Raw genomic sequence first — 15,112 nt, forward strand, 5'->3', positions numbered from 1 at the left:
CAATTGACCTAATGAGTTGCAATTTGGTCCTCCAGCTGTTCCTTTTTTGTACCTTTAACTTTTCCAGCCTCTTATTGCCCCTGTCCCAACTTTTTTGAGATGTGTTGCTGTCATGAAATTTCAAATGAGCCAATATTTGGCATGAAATTTCAAAATGTCTCACTTTCGACATTTGATATGTTCTCTATGTTCTATTGTGAATACAATATCAGATTTGAGATTTGTAAATTATTGCATTCCATTTTTATTTACAATTTGTACTTTGTCCCAACTTTTTTGGAATCGGGGTTGTATATATACACAAAAATACTCACTTTTTATATAATATATCCATATGTACCCATACCCACATATATACACTTATATTATCAATAGCATGTTATTGTAATTCCTCCTCCCTATACCTCATAAAGATCTGTTCCTTATACCTTTTTTTTAACTGGTTTATAGTTGTACATTTCATGAGCTCCACATTCAAACTGTTCCATAGCTTTACTCCACAAATAGAAATACTGAACATTTTTAACGTTGTCCTAGCACTGCAAATTTTAAATTTCAATTTCCCCCTAAAATTATAGCCCCCCTCTCTATCCGAGAACATTATTTGGATATTCCTTGGTACTTTATAATTCCTTACTTTGTACATTACTAAGGCAGTTTTATATTCTATAATATCCATGAATTTTAAACATTTTGAATTTAAGAATAGTGAATTAGTATGATCTCGGTAACCAGCACTATGAATTATTCTTATAGCTCTTTTTTGAAGTATAGTTATTGCATGAAGTGAACATTTATAAGTATTTCCCCACATCACTGAGCAGTAATTTAAGTACGGTAAAACCAGGGAACAGTAAAAAATGCGGAGTGAATTATAGTCCAGGAAGTGCTTAGCTATACTCAACACAGATACTGTATGCTTCTTGATAGTTTAATTACTATGTATTTTATATGTGATTTCCAATTAATTCTATCATCTATTATTACCCCAAGAAAGTTATTATTAGAAACTCTTTCAATATCAACACATCTACCTGTACATTTATTGCCCTATTTATTTTATAATTATGAAATAACATGATTTTTGTTTTAGACAGATTTAATGATAATTTATTTCGATCAAACCAACTTTTTAACCTGCACAATTCTGAAGAGATTATGTTTTCTAACTCATGTAAATTAATTTGTTCCAGAACAAAACATATTTGTGCCATCTGCAAATAATACCATCTTAAATATCTTTGATACATTGCACATATCATTTATATAAAGAATAAACAGTTTAGGACCCAATACTGACCCCTGGGGGACACCACAATCAATATTCAAACGAGTTGAGACAGATTCACCCAACTTCACAAATTGTGTCCTGTTGCTCAAATTACTTTTTATCCAATTTAATATAACTCCCCTTATCCCATATTGTTCCATCTTATTAATTAATATATCATGATTAATAGTATCAAAAGCTTTTTGAAGATCAATAAATATGCCAGCGACATATTTCTTATCATCTATAGAGTTACTGATTTCTTCAATTGATTCCATTAGTGCCATCTCTGTTGATCTATTTGCTCTAAATCCATATTGACTATCACTGAGTAGTTTGTATTTTTCAATGAATTTATCTAATCTGTTATTGAATAGTTTTTCAAGAATTTTGGAGAATTGAGGAAGTAAAGTAACAGGTCTGTAATTTGCGAAGTTGTGTTTGTCCTCAGATTTATACAATGGAATTACTTTTGCTATTTTCATATTGCTTGGAAATGTACCGGTTTGAAATGACAAGTTACAGATGTATGTTAATGGTTTAGAAATCCCCCCAATAATAGCTTTCACTAGTTTCATATCAATATCATTACAATTTGTGAATATTTTATTACTACATTTATTAACTATATCAATAATTTCCTTCTCATCTACTGGTGTAAGAAACATAGAACAAGAATTCCTCTTTATATTATCTATACAATCATTTGTTCCCGGATCAGAGATATTTTTAGCTAGTCCTGGTCCAACATTAACAAAAAAATTATTAAAACTATTAGCAACTACATCCATGTTATAATTTTCAATACCTTTGTCATTAAAGTATTTAGGGTAATGTATTTGTCCAGAGCCATCTTTAATAATACTATTTAATATATTCCATATTCCTTTAATATTTTGTTATTATATATTAATTTACCATAATAATCCTTCCTACATCTCCTTATGATACTCGTTAACTTGTTTTTATCTCATCTCATTATCTCTCTTCGCCTTATCCTGTTCTACAGGGTCGCAGGCAAGCTGGAGCCTATCCCAGCTGACTACGGGCAAAAGGTGGGGTACACCCTGGACAAGTCGCCAGGTCATCACAGGGCTGACACACAGACAACCGTTCACACTCCATCTACAGTCAATTTAGAGCCACCAGTTAACCTAATCTGCATGTCTTTGGGGGAAACCAGAGCACCTGGAGAACATGCAAACTCCGCACAGAAAAGCCCTTGCTGGCCACAGGGCTTGAACCCAGACCTTCTTGCTGTGAGGCACCAGCGCTAACCACTACACCGCCAACTTGTTTTTATATTTTTTATATTTATTTTCTGCATCTTTGGTTCTTAATTTAATAAATTCTCAATATAGAGTGTTTTTCTTCCTACAGGCATTTTGTAATCCCTTAGTAATCCAAGGTTGGTCATTATAGTTTTGTTTTGTACTATATTGCTTCAGTGGGCAATTTTTATCATATAATAATTTGAATATACTTAACCCTTGTAATGTGTTAGAAAGCTGTTCACATCTGTAGTGTTAGCGGGTCAAATTTGACCTGTGATTTAAATCAGCCTGAAAATGCTTAAAATCACTAGTTTTCTTCCAATATTGTTTTTCACCTCATTGCTAACTTAGTATGTATTCATATCCATGGAACTATTGTTGGAATTTTTTTTAGTTGGCTCCACAGACCTTGTATCTTAAAATGTACCACTCATTTTTTAATTACAAAAACTGTTTAAATTCACTTATTATATTTCTTTTACTCATAGAATGAGTAATTATAAACTGTAAATGTCTTATAAACTGATATTAGAGTACACCTACCAAAATAAACCTTTGTGTTTTTTTTATTTTTATTTAAAATGATTAACAATGGTGACATTTGTGGTGTTACGGGTCAAAACTGACCCGTATAGATAAATGGTAGGATAAAGACAACAAGTCAATTTCTTTCCATAAAACCAACTTTTATTTAACCATACCAATTAACCAACCAATTAAACCATAAAATGAACAATGATTAACAACACTGTGTGTGTGAGTGAGTGAGTGTGTGTGTGTGTGCCTGCATGAAACTGAACTGGGCAGGTGTGTAGTTCTGAATGAGCCATAAACTAAACACTGGAAACAATGTGTTGTCTATTAACCATAATTTGAACTGTGTGTGTGTGTGTATGTGTGTGCGTGTGTTTTTTTTAAATGCATGAATCACAGTATGTGATGCTTACAGTGTGCTCCTTGCAAATGCATTTCTTGCATGTGTGGCAAGTGGTGCTGGTTTTCCTGTCCTTGTTGGAGGGGCAGGACTGGCACCTCTTTCTCTTGCTCCCCCTGCAATCCCCTGCCTGGTTCTTTTAGCAGGATGCTGGTGTGGGTGTAGCCTGAAGCTCTCTCATAATCTGAAGAGGTCGTGGAAAGAACAGTTCAAACGTTGACTTGATGTCTTGGGCGTGTGACACAGCGTATCTGGTAGAACTTGAAGTCATTCTGAGGATGTTCTCCCTTGGTGCCCTGCATTGGGTTTGAAGAGGGCTTGATGACCATGAAATGTCACCTCTTCTTGACTTGAACACCTTTCTTTCAGCATCTGTGACATCTGGGTCCTCCTCCTCAGATGTTTGGTCTTGTTCAGGGTCAAGCTGAACCTCATCCTCATCCTCAGACACATCCCCTTCAGCTTCACTTTCCCCTCTGTCTTCAGGATCGCTGTCATGACCAAAGATGTGATCCAGTGCCTCATGAACAGTATACCTCTTGCTCATGTTGACTGATGCTCCTACAGAATTCAACTGATCATATCCCATCCTACAGAGGGTGTCAATATGCTGCGAGAAAGTTTGAGTTCACGTGGGGGGTGGTGATGTAGAGGGCCGGTGTGTGTGTGTGCGCCTGCATGCATGTGTGTTCCTGTGTCTCTCTGTCTGTGCATGTGTGTGTGAAGAGGGCCTGTGTGTGTGTGTGTGTGTGTGTGTGTGTGTGTGTGTGTGTGTGCGTGCGCGCGCGCGTGTGCGTGCGTACGTGCGCACATCTGCATGCATGTGTATTTCTGTGTGTGTGTGTGTGATGTGGGCCATAACTGGGCATATTGGGCCATAATTGATCCCCAGAGCAACCCATAGCTTTTAAGTGATGCATAGAACAGCCAGTCTTCTCTGCCGGGTCATTTTTGACCCGTAACACCACAAATGTAACTTTTTTATTTTGAAACCTTTAGAATTTACTAAAATGGTGAAAATCAATTTTGCTGCATTTAATCAGATGTGTCTGAGGATTAGATGAAGCCTCATTCCAGGACAAAAATCCAAATGGTACTTTTTACAAACTTGAAAACGGGTCAATTTTGACCCGAACACAATATAAGTGTTAAAAAGTTATCATATGCTCTATCAATGCTATTCTCTATATAAACTGATTCCCAGTCTTGCATTAATAAATCATTATTTAATGCAAACATGGCCTCCTCAGTCCTAACTCTTCTATACTTAAGTTTATGGTCTGTCACATTTCTCTTATGATTACAGTCATAAATTGTAAAAACTGGTAGATGATTACTAATATCATTGATTAATATTCCACTTATAATGTTATTATCTATATCATTGGTAAATATATTATCTATTAAGGTAGCACTATGGTCAGTAATTCTGGTGGGTCTGGTAATTTTTGGGTGGAGACTCATACTGTACATGGTATTAATAAATTCCTCAGTCATACTGTGCTTATTAGGGTTCAACAGATCAATATTAGTATCCCCACAAATGAAGATAACTTTTTTATTATCTACTGTAAATGTCTTTTCTACCCAGTCCTTAAACGCCTCTATACTAGTTTCTGGCGCTCTATATATACAGCTAATTAATACATTTCTACTTTTTTCAATATTAATTTCGATTGTTAAACATTCTAATAAGTTATCAATCACCGTTGTCATGCCATCTATTAACTTATAATTCAAATTACAGTCCACATACACCGCCACTCCTCCACCACCTTTATTTTTCCTGTTTATAGAATTAAATTCATATCCAGTCAGTTCAAAATCCACTCCTTTCTCCAGGTCAATCCAGGTCTCCGATATGGCAATTATGCCGAATGGATGAATAAACTGACTTAAGTATTTCTTGATGTATTTGAAGTTAGGCTACATCCACACGACAACGGCAACGAGATTTTTTTTTTTAAATATCGCGTCCACATGGGCAACGGATCAGTAAAATATCAGGTACATATGGCAACGCAATGCTTGCTGAAAACGATGCAATACACATGCCACACCTCTACGTACGCTGTAAGATGGTCCAATCGGAGACACCAGAACAATAGAAGAAGTAAGACGCATGCGCATAAACCCTTTCTTCTACCCGGTGTCATAGACATATAAACATAGATGCCGCATTGAGCCTGGTGGCCCCGTTGCTGGGATACGTCAGAGTGTCCCCCATATTGGATGTGGCAAATCTTCCCCGTAAACCAATGCAAGTAAATGGACTGAACTTCATAAAGCCCCTTTCTACAATAATATTTAACTCAATGCCTTTTATTCACCAATTAAGACACACACATATATATTTGGGAAACAAACAGGCATCAAAACAACACATATAACTTTTAATGTGATGGTTATAAATAGTGCGCGAAATACCCGTTAATATTCCGTGGGAGTTTTTTTTTTTTTATTCCGCTGCTACTATCGTAGGCTACTAACGATATCTACACATCAAGGCATGTTTTCGAGCTCAGCGGGGATCGTGTAGAATAATGTGCTGTGCTTACGCTGCTGAAGCCGTGCCGTCTCCACATCACTTTCATTAAATGCCGTGCAGATAGGCTATAAAATGTCTCCAAAAACAATTTTTGCAATATACAGTGCTATATGGAAAAAAATTCAATTAAACCATATTACAATGGGATTGCTCCATGTGATTGCTTCACAGTCTGACATGCTTCCAATCTCTTCTATTTTTGAGTGTGCCATCACCATCTGGTGGTGAAATTGGTTGGGTGGGCTATGAAATAAATTATAAATTTATTTATAAATTATAAATTGTTTGGAGACAGGTTGCACCGAGCGGCTATTATGCGTGAGACTTCATATTAGCCACAAAGTCAGAAAAATCTGTTCGTAAAATTACGTTATAATGACCAAATACAATGAAAAGTATTTTTCCAGTCTCACCTGTGAAAGGTAATCCCATGTGATCTCGTTTGGACGGTAAACCTGTTGGTACAGTTAAACGCAGCACATGAATGAGGCATCTTTATTTTCTGCTTTGCCCCATCCAATATGGCAGCGAGGATGACGTATGATTCTACGCAGAAGGCGGCGTCCATGTTTATATGTCTATGCCCGGCGTGAAGCACTCACAGACATGTGGTTGTGACGTCATCGTAAACAAATCCGTTCTACTCATCCAGATGACTTCGCAACAGCGCCGTTGCCAGATCTTTCCACTCTGGAACCCATTCTCAAAAGATTTCGTTTTGGGGCACCCAAAACGCCGGTGCCGTGTGGATGCCAGGCCAAAACGATAAACAATTTTATCAGATTCACCTGAATCCGTTGCCGTGTGGACAGGGCCTTAGTGTACATGCTTCTGCTGTTGAAGTGTATTATTGATATAGGACGGCAGGTGGTGAAATAGGACGGAAGGTGGTGAACTAGGGCGGCATGGTGGTGTAGTGGTTAGCGCTGTTGCCTCGCAGCAAGAAGGTCCGGGTTTGAGCCCCGTGGGCGGCGAGGGCCTTTTTGTGTGGAGTTTGCATGTTCTCCCAGTGTCCACGTGGGTTTCCTCCGGGTGCTCCGGTTTCCCCCACAGTCCAAAGACATGCAGGTTAGGTTAACTGGTGACTCTAAATTGAAATTAAAATTAAAAGCCCTGTGATGGCCTGGCGATTTGTCCAGGGTGTACCCCGCCTTTTGCCCGTAGTCAGCTGGGATAGGCTCCAGCTTGCCTGCAACCCTGTAGAACAGGATAAAGTGGCTAGAGATAATGAAATGAGAAAAAAGAGAAATAAAATAAAAAATCTCCGATGAGAAGTGGCAGCCAGAATGTGCACAACATACTCTCAACCGGAAGCAGAAAAAGGATCAAACCATGGAGTATAACTCAAAACAGGACTGCTCAAAGTTGAATGATCAAGCGCTTACTCCTCAGGAGCTCCACAGAGCACCTGTTCTTGCTGTCAGTCCATTTGTTGGGCATTCTGGGAAAGATCCTTACCACATACAGTGGTGCTTGAAAGTTTGTGAACCCTTCAGAATTTTCATTATTTCTACATCAATATGACCTAAAACATCATCAGATTTTCACACAAGTCCTAAAAGTCAATAAATAGAAACCAGTTAAACAAATGAGACAAAAATATTATACTTGGCCATTTATTTATTGAGGAAAATGATCCAATATTACATATCTGTGAGTGGCAAAAGTATGTGAACCTTTGCTTTCAGTATCTGGTGTGACCCCCTTGTGCAGCAATAACTGCAACTAAACGTTTGCGGTAACTGTTGATCAGTCCTGCACACCGGCTTGGAGGAATTTTAGCCCGTTCCTCCGTACAGAACAGCTTCAACTCTGGGATGTTGGTGGGTTTCCTCACATGAACTAATCGCTTCAGGTCCTTCCACAACATTTTGATTGGATTAAGGTCAGGACTTTGACTAGGACATTCCAAAACATTAACTTTATTCTTCTTTAGCCATTCTTTGGTAGAACGACTTGTGTGCTTAGGGTCGTTGTCTTGCTGCATGACCCACCTTCTCTTGAGATTCAGTTCATGGACAGATGTCCTGACGTTTTCCTTTAGAATTCACTGGTATAATTCAGAATTCATTGTTCCATCAATGATGGCAAGCTGTCCTGGCCCAGATGCAGCAAAACAAGCCCAAACCATGATACTACCACCACTATGTTTCACAGATGGGATAAGGTTCTTATGCTGGAATGCAGTGTTTTCCTTTCTCCAAACATAATGCCTCTCATTTAATCCAAAAAGTTCTATTTTGGTCTCATCTGTCCACAAAACATTTTTCCAATAGCCTTCTGGCTTGTCCACGTGATCTTTAGCAAATGGCAGACGAGCAGCAATGTTCTTTTTGGAGAGCAGTGGCTTTCTCCTTGCAACCCTGCCATGCACACCATTGTTGTTCAGTGTTCTCCTGATGGTGGACTCATGAACATTAACATTAACCAATGTGAGAAAGGCCTTCAGTTGTTTAGAAGTTACCCTGGGATCCTTTGTGACCTCGCCGTCTATTACACACCTTGCTCTTGGAGTGATTTTTATTGGTCGACCACTCCTGGGGAGGGTAACAATGGTCTTGAATTTCCTCCATTTGTACACAATCTGTCTGTGGATTGGTGGAGTCCAAACTCTTTAGAGATGGTTTTCTAACATTTTCCAGCCTGATGAGCATCAACAACGCTTTTTCTGAGGTCCTCAGAAATCTCCTTTGTTTGTGCCATGATACACTTCCACAAACATGTGTTGTGAAGATCAGACTTTGATAGATCCCTGTTCTTTAAATAAAACAGGGTGCCCACTCACACCTGATTGTCATCCCATTGATTGAAAACACCTGACTCTAATTTCACCTTCAAATTAACTGCTAATCCTAGAGGTTCACATACTTTTGCCACTCACAGATATGTAATATTGGATCATTTTCCTCAATAAATAAATGACCAAGTATAATATTTTTGTCTCATTTCTTTAACTGGGTTCTCTTTATCTACTTTTAGGACTTGTATGAAGATCTGATGATGTTTTAGGTCATATTAATGCAGAAATATAGAAAATTCTAAAGAGTTCACAAACTTTCAAGCACCACTGTATACAACGGATGCACATAGTGGTGCAATGGGGGCATGCTGGGCCCAAAACCCAGAGGTTGATGGATGGAAACCATCTTCTGCTAGTTCTGTGTTCTTTTATGCCAATGTTTTCCATGAGCCAGGGAATGTGGGTTCAAGACCCATGTGGAACGACAGGTAAGCAGAGTTCCACACCAGAAGTGTGCTGGGCTCAGAGATCAAAACCATCTGCTGCTTTTTCTTGACAGTGGTGTTCTCAAAATTCCCAGCAGAGGCAATAACTTTATCTATCTGACTATAAATTTATTTACTGAAGGCAGCTCACTGGCCCACCATTCCCTGACCTCGAAAATTGTCCACAAGGAGGCCTGATTTTCAGTGTTCTGTCATGAGTTTGGCATTGATCAGTGTCTTTGTATCACGAAGACAAGCACATAGACATTCAAAAGTCGAAGAGTCCCATATACATTTTCATACATACATTGGGGAGTGCCTGTTAGAAAGCACACTCTGTCTTGGCCATCAGCATGCTGGCCAGTTCCTTTCCTCGCTGCCTTTAACTTCCCCAGTGTTTCCACCAGGTCCCCATTCACTGCTGGGTGGACAAGAGGCGAGCCCCAGATCACCATCCGAGGCGAGGCTCAAACCAGGGACCGTTCACTTAGCGGTCAAGCACCCTAACCACTTGGCCACCTCACCGTACACATTATGGGAATGAAATAAGGCCCACCCCCAGTACCAACAGCTGTCACAGTATGTTACTCATGTCTAAGACTCACAACTCAGAGCTGTTTTGGTATCAAAGTGAATAAGGAAAAATCAGAGTCGATTTCATGGTTTTCTAACATTTTTCACCATGTTGTTCTTAAGCACAAGACATAAAAAGATATAATACGTAATTAAACAAGTGCTCTGACTTGTATATGTGTATTCATGATTGATATTCATGAAATGAGGATGTGCTGACATTAAAGCCAGACTTTGCAAGTGTTTGACTTTGGTGCAGACCCAGCAAAGTATTTCAACTGAGCAAATCGAGTACACATAAAAGAAGATTCTGTAGCTGAGATGAGAAACATCTGAAGAACAATCCTAGCAGTTTCTGAGTGACTCTACTATTTCAGTAGGGTACAGTGGTGACCCAATGGATAAGGCACTAGCCTCTTAAACCAGAAATTGTGGCTTTGAGTCCCACAGGGGCTGAGTAGTGCAGTAAGAGTGTGCTGGGCCCATTACCCAGAGGTCGTGAGATTGAAACCATCATTTGCTAGTTCTGAGGTCTTTGATGCCAATGCTTTCCATGAGCCAGGCATTGTGGGCTTGTGTCCCACCTGAGGTGTGAGGTCACCAGAGTGGTGCAGTGGGAGCATGCTGGACCCACAAGTCGATGGAGCAAAACCTTTCTCTGCTTGTTCTGAGGTCTTTTCTGTCAATGGTTTCCTTGAGCCAGGCAGTAGGGGCCCAAGTCTCATTTGGGGCATGAGGTTAGCAGAGTGGTGCAGCGGGAGCATGCTGGGCCCATAACCCAGTGATTGATGAATCAAAATCATCCTCTGCTAGCTCTGGTGTCTTTTATGCCAGTGTTTTCCATGAGCCAGGCATTATGTGTTCAAGTCCCAGGTAAGCCATGCAATGAGCAGAGTGGTGCAGTGGGAGCGTGCTGGGCCCATAACCCAGAGGTTGATGGCGCAAAACCATCCTCTGCTAGTTCTGAGTGATTTTACACCAATATCTTCCATGAGCCAGGGATTGTGGATTCGAGTCCTATCTTGGGTGTGTGGTGAACAGAGTGCCGCACTGGGCCCAGAACCCAGAGATCAAAAGCATCTGTTGCTTTTTCTCTCCACTTTTTTTCCCAAAATTCCCAGCAGAGGCAATAAACGTCATCTATCTATCTTACTATAAATTTATTTGCTGAAGGCAGCTCATTGGCCCACCGTTCCCTGACCTCAAAAATTGTCCATAAGAGGCTTGATTTTTAGTGCTCTGTCACTAGTTTAACATTGATCAGTGTCTTTCTATCACATAGACGAGCACATAGACATTATCGGAATTAAATAATGCCCATCCTAAGTCCCAGTTGTTGTCACAGTGTGTTACTCATGTCTCAGACTCCCAACTCAGAGCTGTTTTAGTATCAAAGATCCTGGTAAGTGAATAAGGAAATATCAGAGTCGATTTCATGGCTTTCTAACATATTTCACCATGTTGTTCTGAAGCACAAGATATAAAAACACATAACACATAATTCACAGAAACATTTCGTGTTGACTCAGGGCAGTTCAAAGCAGAATGTCTGTGCTCTTTCAAAAAACATGGAGAGGAAATGGGCATTTTGCTTTGTTGTGTGGCATATTCAAAAAATGCCATCGGGAGTGATGGCAGAAAAAAAAGAACACTATGGAGCGCTTTATACACTCTGTGCACATTACAGTTGCTGTTTATTTTAACCAAGTAGGTGCCAGATGGTGAAATAATTAAACACCAATGTGCTGTTTCTCAACCCCCCAAAATAAATAAATAAATAAAATAATAATCTCATCTCATCTCTCATCTCATTATCTCTAGCCGCTTTATCCTGTTCTACAGGGTCGCAGGCAAGCTGGAGCCTATCCCAGCTGACTACGGGCAAAAGGCGGGGTACACCCTGGACAAGTCGCCAGGTCATCACAGGGCTGACACATAGACACAGACAACCATTCACACTCACATTCACACCTACGGTCAATTTTAGAGTCACCAGTTAACCTAACCTGCATGTCTTTGGACTGTGGGGGAAACCAGAGCACCTGGAGGAAACCCACGCGGACACGGGGAGAACATGCAAACTCCACACAGAAAGGCCCTCACCGGCCACGGGGCTCGAACCCGGACCTTCTTGCTGTGAGGTGACAGTGCTAACCACTACACCACCGTGCTGCCTCAAAATAATAATAATAATAATTGAGAAAGAAACAACCCCAGAATCTTCAAACATATTGAAGCAATTCACTGATAAATCATTCAACATATTGTCAAAAGCAATCTCAGGGTGACAAAGGTGAACAAGGACCCCCGGTGAGCCTGGGCCAAAGGCAAGCATGCATGTATTCATTATTATAACACAACTGATTTATTCTCATTCTGTGGCAGGCATGTGACCAGAAGTGGTAGAAGCAGACCAATTTTATACCCAAGTAAAAGTGCTAAGACTTGTGTTTAAAAAAAAATCCTTCAGTTAAAGAATAAAAAAAGAATTCCTTAAATTACCTTGAAGTGCAAGAATAAAGAAAGCAAGAATAAAGAAAGCTTGTTACCCAAGATTTTGGATAACAGTAACTAACAAACTGAAGCTAGATGTGTAATCTCTCAAATGTTAGCTAGCCTGTTAATAATTCTGACAATACAGCCTTGTTTACATGCTAGTAATAAGCAGATATAATACAAATTTGCTGATACAAATTCAAAATACAGCTCACAACATATATTTGAAACAATGCTGCATTTTTTGGAGAGAAAAATATTGCTATTTAGTGTAAACACTCTGCTTACACATGTAAAATGTACATATAAATATTTCACCCTTTTATTTATGACTTCACATAAGCTAAAAATTTGACTGAAGCGATCAGAAGAGAAAAAAATGAGGTAAAGTTTTGAAAAAATGTATATCATAGAATTTTGAAATTTATTTATTTATTTATTTGCACATGATAAAAGAGATTTACAAGAAAACATAAATGGAACAAAAACAGAAAACGTGCTGGGGGAAGAAAAAAGCACAATGGCTTGTTCTAAGTCTTCCCACGTTGAAATTAACAAGTAATTAATACAAATTTAACAAATTAGAGAATAACTATATTAACAATAGTAAATAATAACAAATAATAACAAAGATAATATAATAATTGGTAACAAAATTATACATTAAACTGTAACTGGTATCATAACTGAAATAAATATAAACAATGTCAATTGCAGATAACAAAATATAAGTTAACGAGTGAAAATAAGAAACAAATAAAATGTAACCTAGGATCTATACATAAAGTAAAAAAAGTACAATTGATTGATTTTGAATGGTGAATAAATATTGTACTAATAACAGAAGCCTGGTGCAATGTAATATTTTACAATTTAATCCCATTAGGGTTTTGCTAGGATTCAAACCTGGTTTGTTGGTGTGATAATCCAGCAAATTCCCACTAGGCCACCAGGGGGATGACTCAAATGCAGAGGCATGAGGCAGAAGTAGAAAAAAGTATCAAAAGGTTTATTTACAATATATACACAAAAAAAATCCAAAAAGTCATAATCCAAAAGTACAAAACAAAAGCCAAAAAACCAGAAAAGCAAAGTGCAAAACAAAGAACACGGTACAGAGGAAACTGGAGATAAACATAACAGCACAAAGACTCCGTGACAAGAGGACTGAACTCAGGGGGTATAAATACACAAACTAAATTGAACACAGGTGAAAATAATCAGGACTAAACAGGCAATTAACACAGACACAAAACACAGGAACAGTGGTGGCCTCTAGAGGCCAAAACAAACATGACACAAAAAGGAAATAACAGCGGCCTCTAGAGGCCAAAACAGTCCCAGTCCTAACAGGACCCCCCCCCCCAGGAGCGTCTCCTGACATTCCCAGGGCGATCCGGATGGGCCAAATGGAAGTCCCGACACAGTTCTTTATCTAGGACATCCCAAGCAGGAACCCAGCAGCGCTCCTCAGGACCATAGCCCTCCCAGTCCACCAGATATTGCAACCCGCCGCGGACCCGGCGGGAGTCAAGCAGGCGATGCACAGTGAACACAGTCTGACCCTGGAAGATGCGGGGGGGTGGGGGGTTCCTGGGGCAGGGGCATACATAGACGTCAGTACGGGCCGCAACAGGGAAACATGGAAAGTGGGGTTGATCCTCAGAGTCCGGGGTAACTGGAGCCGGTAGGAGACAGGGTTCACCCTACGCACCACCTTGAAGGGGCCAATGTAGCGAGGAGCAAGCTTGCGGTTCTCCACCCGCAGCAGAAGGTTCTTAGTGGACAGCCAAACCCACTGCCCAGGGCAGAAAGCGTGTGCAGGTCTTCTATGGCGGTTGGCCTGAGTCTGGTTGGTTCTGGAGGTCTGTATGAGGGTCTTCTTGACCTTGCTTCAGGTCTTGCGACACCGTCTCACATATTGGTTGACCGAGGGCACCCCTGCATCCTCCTCCTGGTCTGGGAACAGAGGTTGCTGGAACCCGAATTGGCACTGGAATGGCGACAGTTTGGTGGCCGATGACTGCAGGGTGTTGTGGGCGTACTCCGCCCATGGCAGCCAGGTGCTCCATGATGTCGGGTTATCCATAGCCAGGCCTCGCAGGATGGTTTCCAGGTCCTGGTTGAGCCTCTCCGTCTGACCATTGGACTGTGGGTGAAACCCAGAGGAGAGGCTGGCAGTGGCTCCGATGACCTTGCAGAACCCATGCCACACTCGGGAGGAGAACTGGGGCCCTCGGTCTGAGACGATGTCCTGTGGGAGACCAAAGACTCGGAAGACATGATTAAACATAAGTTTAGCTGTTTCAAGAGCAGAGGGGAGTTTGCACAGTGGTATGAAGCGGCAGGCCTTGGAGAATCTGTCAACTATGACCAAAATGACCGTGTTACCTTGTGACTCAGGGAGACCCGTGATGAAGTCGACTGCCACGTGGGACCAGGGATGCCGGGGAATGGTCAGAGGATGCAGGAGACCCTGGGGATGCTGTCGCGGGTTCTTGGTTCTGGTGCAAACCTCACAGGACAGGACAAATGACCTTACTTCCTTCTCCATGTTAGGCCACCAGAAGCGTCTTTTCAGGAAGTCCAGGGTCCTCCGAGCTCCCGGGTGGGCAGTGAGAGGGGAAGAGTGGCCCCACTGGAGAACCTTGGCCTGGGCTTGATGTGGGACGTACAAGAGGCCCGGTGGCCCCGTCCCAGGACCGGGGTCCTGGCGTTGGGCTCGTCGGACAGCCTCCTCTATACCCCAGCGGACAGGGGCCACAATCCGGGACACAGGGATAATAGGCCCG

This window comes from Neoarius graeffei, chromosome 1, assembly GCF_027579695.1.
Source record: "Neoarius graeffei isolate fNeoGra1 chromosome 1, fNeoGra1.pri, whole genome shotgun sequence".
Lineage (NCBI taxonomy): Eukaryota > Metazoa > Chordata > Actinopteri > Siluriformes > Ariidae > Neoarius > Neoarius graeffei.